The following is a 6,065-nucleotide window of genomic DNA, read 5'->3' as shown; positions in this document are numbered from 1 at the left end:
ATATATATATATATATATATATATATGTATGTGTGTGTGTGTGTGTGTGTTTGTGTGTGTGTGTTTTGTATACATTATATTCAATATGTTAACTAATTGATAATATTTTAATGCCCCTTTGGACTATTTACATCAGTGTATAATCTCATTAAAAATGCTGGATAAATGTGTTAGCACAAGACGGAAGATAAGTGAGTCATCGCTGAAATGTTTGTACGATAACAGATAATTGAAAATTGTCTTCTGCTTGCATCTTCAGAATTGCTTCACATTTATTATTGCATACTTTATGTAGTAGCTTACTATAGAGATAAACTTACACATAGGCAATGCGAGGAATTATATATCGAGAATACTGTTAGAAAACACTGTAATTCGTTAAATGAAATACTCAGATTAGGTTATGGCTATGTGGATTCGTAATCCATCAGTACATCAATAAGGATATTTACTCATCCATTGTCCTCTGGGAACGAGTTGATTGTTTCGATACGTGAAGCAATTGTTGACTTTCATTCTCGCTGAAATCCTTAGACAATGATAATCTTCATCTAAGTTATAGCTTTCTGTAGATATAGATCAGTTTTCCTTTGGACAAGGCTAAAATTGTAACAGGTCAGAGGCTTTAAATCTGGCGATTTTTGCGGCCTTTAGTTTGGTGTTACATTTTAAAAACATAGCCTGAAATCCCTTCCTGACTCCTGTGGGTTTTGTGAGAAGGTGCCGAGTTTTGTTGAGCACGCAGGTCTTATCAATAGTCTCCAACACCTTAAGGTATCCAGCAGCATTAATTCTAAGACGTTGTCATAAGATGGCACACAGCATGACATCCAGTGTAATGTTACTTCTGCCATTCGTTTCTAAAACTGATCAATTTTATTCACGTTTGGAATCTGCAGATGTATGTAACATCCTTCATCAAGCAAACTCGAATAATAAATGTAACTTCAGTGTTGGTAGTTATAAACTTTCCTATAATTTTCATTTGTTGTAATGTAGATGGATACACGAAATAATGAAACCTAATACTGCTTACAACGTACTTACCTCCTCAATCACTATACCCATATATCTTCTTTAGGTCTTCAGTTAGTCACTGAACTCTTCTCACTCGTGTTTTCTTGCCCAAAAGAACATGGAATCGCGTCCGCATACCCGCCCTATTCGCCAGATTTAGTACCGTGCTTCTATCTCTTCCTCACGATAAAAATGTTGCTTAAAGGTCACCATTTTAACACCGTTGTTGAGATCCAGAGCAAATTGCAAAAGGTTTTCGACTCACTTATAGAAATCAACTTCCATGCAGGATTTCAAAAGTGGCAGGAGCGCTGGGAGCGCAAGGCGAAGATTTCGTAGGAGATGGTGTTAAAATTGTTTAAACATAGCAATTCCAGGAACTTCTTCATTCCACTTCGGACATATGGCGCTGGCACTTCGCCGCTTACGACGACGAGAGTTCTTACCTGATTCGATAAACAGAACAACCTGCTCGTGAAATTAGCGTACATATGTCTGAGCGCTCCGCAGACACATGTACCCTTAATGTAGTTCTCAGTAGTTCACCTCCTCCTCTTTCTTCCCTCCTCCTTCCTTCTTCCCTCCTCCCCTCCCTCACTCCTCCTTCCTTCCCCCCTCCTCCTCCTCCTCTTTCTTCTTCTTCTTCTTCTTCTTCTTCTTCTTCTTCTTCTTCTTCTTCTTCTTCTTCTTTTTCTTCTTCTTCCTCTCTTTAGTAGATGTGTCGTTCTAGTGTTAGTATTTGTAGTACTAGTTGTATTAATAATAGTAGTCGTATCGATTTTAAAAATATATATTAGTAATAGTACCCGATTATATATACTCTTTGTTAAGTGTTATTGTTCTTTAGGTCTTAAGGCGGCGAGCTGGCAGAAACGCCAGGCGAAATGCTTAGCGGTATTTCGTTTGTCTTTACGTTCTGAGTTCAAATTCCACCGAGGTCGACTTTGCCTTTTATCTTTTCGGAGTTGATAAGTTAATTTCCAGTTGCGTACTGGGGTTGATCTAATCGACTGGCCCCCTCCCCCAAAATTTCGGGTCTTATACCTACAGTAGAAAAGGATATTTTTGAGATCTTGAAAACAACCAAATTCGTTTACATTTTGATGTCACCCGTGAGAATCGGAGAAATAAGAGAATGTAAGCTAAAATCCTTCCAGAGAACAAAGTAGATATGACGTGAACATTATGAATAAGAAATCTCGCCACCGCTCTCTCACTGTCTATTTGTCTCATCCCTCTATCTTTTCCTTCTCTCTCTCTATATCCCTAATTTCTTTTATCATCGTTTCTCTTTACGAAATAGGAACGTGAACAATAAATGTGATGATAATAGAAAGTGTTCTTTGCTAAATCATAATATTTTTTCTCAACGAGGCATTATACTAAATCGTAAATACTTCACGTTATAAAGTTTAATGTCTTGTGAAGCTGGTGGTAGATATGGCAATCGTTAGGGGTGATATACACTGAATATTGAAGAAATAGCAAATCATAATGGAATAGAAAGGTAACATTTAAGTTGATGCCGCTATTAAACGTAGCAATCCTGAGAGTTGTTGACTTCAGAAGCTTTTTATGTAAATACAAGAAAATCTCAGCGAATATATTTTTGCATGACTTCGTGTGGAATTGCGGTATGTTGATTTATGTGTGTTATGTAAGAGATATAGGATACCACGTTGTAAGATGATATTGGCATTGAGTTATTTCTAAATAATTGTGAAGAAGAAAAACAATACTGTTGGCTAATAATTTCATATACTAGAATATAAACAGCTTTTAAGAATATGTCTATATTTAGTGATTTTCAGGCTGTTTAATCGCTAACCAGGCAACGTTCAATCATTTACAGATTTGACAGAGGGAGTGACGTGATGAAGAGTTGGTTAGAAAATGCTAACAGTTAGAGCAACCAAGTAGAGGCTATATGTAAGGTTCCTTGAATTCCGATCTGAGTAATCCACTAGAATCCACTGATTTTTAACAGCAATGAAAGGGTTGTGACGATGAAGTTATCGCATTCAGTTTATATGAAGGCTAACGAACCTCATATATATGCTTAGTTAATTTTAATTGTCACCTCAGCAAAGATAATGCAATGAAGACTACATCCTAGGAATTTAGGTGAAAGATATAAATATCATCAGCGGATAGATATTGACCTGACTGTAATACATATTTGAGAACTTTGTGCGAAGTGGTCTCACTTTCTATAGTTTTCTCCTTGTTTGTTTTCTAACGCTTTCATTGATATATTTTACTTCAATATAATCATTTAGCTCAGTTTTTAGTTTAAGAGAATATGTAGATATTATTTGCCTCATATGAAGTTACCGCATTCAGTTTATATGAAGGCTAACAAACATCATATATATGCTTAGTTAATTAAAATTGTCACCTCAGCAAAGACAGCAAAGATTTATTTTTGATTATTAACCGAGAGCAACGAATTTAAGTTTTGCAAATGCTTATCACGTTTCATTTTATATTTTTTATTTATGTATTCTTTTCAGGCTTTAGATGCTTTATGAGCTACATCTATTTGAAAATTCATATTAGCAGTGGATATTTCATCTCAACGCGCATAAACTTGTGGGTAAACGAAATGATTAAGTTGATCAATCTTCCCGTTAGACATGGAGGCATATCTCCGTCAAAACCCCACCAGAAATAGAAACACATTTAGGTGGTAGTACACAATATAATCCGAGAAGATTTGAAATATATCGATCTCAGAACGGCTTCATGATAAATAAGGTATATCTAAATACCAACACAATCAACAAAAGTATCCTATAGACATACAATTGTAGGAATACACAGGCTGGATGTATGATGCTAATTGCTAAACGAGTCAAACATAGTGAGTGTGAACGTAAAAAAGAAAGAAAGGAGAGACAACTGTCAAAGCATCCCATTCATTTGAAGTTAGGCCACTTTGTTACACCTGCAACACAATATAGGTAGCACGTTGTATATACCGGAAGCCAAAACTCAAACGACCTATGAATGATACAAATATAAATGGAAACCATACCTATAAATATTTCACTGTCGCAATTGTAGGCACGAATACGATGAAAAGAAAACATAATATTCAATTATGTTTATATCTACAGTATATCACAACTATGAATCAGAATTGTGTATTTATTTCATATGTTACAAAATTGTGTATTTATTTCATATGTTACAAAATTGAGTATTTATTTCGTGTTACAAAAATTTGATTGCAATGACGATTTTGGACACCAGCAATTCCATTTGGTGAAACTTAAAATCATTTGTGAGTATGATGTCTTCTTTTATCAAAAACCGTTTTAATAGAAACAGACAGATTGGCAGCGGTTATGTTACGGTCAGTTTCGGAAAAAATGCGTATGATACATTTCCCAGATGAGCTGGCATTCATCGATAGTGATGTAGCTTAGGATAACTAGGTTTTTCAAGACGTGGTTATGTGGTTAGAAGCTCCCTATTGTGCTGTGATCTACCTTTAATCATAGATCACTATCGATCATTGCATCATAAAGAAGCTTAGTAATTTGATTTCACTTAAAACCACTGAAAGAGACTACGTTACCAATTTTGAATTAAAATTCAGCAACTTGTATTGCTTACGAAAATACAGGTCGAAGGAAATTCAAAATGCAGCAAAGGAACATATACTTATTAAATAAAACAACTACAACCAATTGATCTAAGACATAGATCATTTATAGCTCGTCCAACATGCCGTACCCATCAACTAAGCAATTTTGTTGACATTCTTTTGAAACCATTATATACCAACATACCAAGTTCCATTCAGGATCACGTTGACTTTTTGTCCCATCTTCACAAAGCAACAGAATCGAACACATTCTTGATTAGTTTTAATGTAGTAAACATCTATATAGATATTCCACACAATTTAGGAATAAAGGCGATCACATATTGGGTGGAAGAAAGATAAAGAAGTGGTTCTTAGTAGATTCAGATATGTCCTTTATATGAGGCGCACTCAAACTTATCCTTGAAAGAAACACAGTTTTTTTTTTTTACAACGGGAAGAATTATCTTCACATTAGAGACACGGTGATGAGAAACAGGTTTGTCCCAGTTTATGCAAACTCAGTAACTTAGAACAACTAATTCGAAGAGTAGAAGAAAACTACGGCACTCTCTTTAGAAGGCATAATGGATATGCGTGGAAGAGATATATAAATGATTGTTTCATAACCTGGACAGAATCCCCAGACACCTTGCAAGAATACATTACTCTCCAGAACAATCTGCACCCATCTCTGGAATTTACAATGGAAATGAGACACACATAATTAACATTTCTTGATATCGTGGTAATTAAAAATGAACTCCAATACATACAGAACTCAGTACCCTATACAATATAGCCAAATATTTCTACAATTCTAATGACGAAGAAACTAGAGATAAACATCTCACAGAACCTAAAGGATTTCTACAAGAAATAAAAGATTCAAAGTAAAAGATAACCAAAAGATTTGAAACAAACAATTATTGAAAAAGGTAAAGTTTGACCTCTGCAACAGTGATAAAATATTTCTAGCATACAAATGCAATGACAAGCGATGCAGTACACGTCCGTTCAGACATACGATTCAGTATATGAATGGAAGAATATTTACAAATGCAAAAATAAAAGCAGAAATCTAAACTACTTCATCAAATGCCCGAACAGTAAAGAGATATATATTGGCTAGAAAGGAAATTATTTACCGGAACAATGAAGAGCACACTGAGAGATGTTCGACAGATAGCATTAAGCAACCATTTAGAAACATGCGATCAGAAAATGCTTATAATATTCCAATTTTACAAACAGCACAACTCAAGTGAAGATGGGAGAAGTGTAAAGGGACAGCGTTTGTAGAATTGAAGCCCGTTTTAAATGGATAAAAGAACACTAATACTAATAATGTTGCTAGTAGTAGTAGTGGTAGTAGTAGTAGTAGTAGTATTAGTAGTAGTAGTAGTAGTAGTAGTAGTAGTAGTAGTAGTAGTGGTGGTGGTGGTGGTGGTGGTGG

Source organism: Octopus bimaculoides, chromosome 9, assembly GCF_001194135.2.
Source record: "Octopus bimaculoides isolate UCB-OBI-ISO-001 chromosome 9, ASM119413v2, whole genome shotgun sequence".
Taxonomy (NCBI): Eukaryota; Metazoa; Mollusca; class Cephalopoda; order Octopoda; family Octopodidae; genus Octopus; species Octopus bimaculoides.
Note: the sequence above shows the minus strand (reverse complement) of the source record.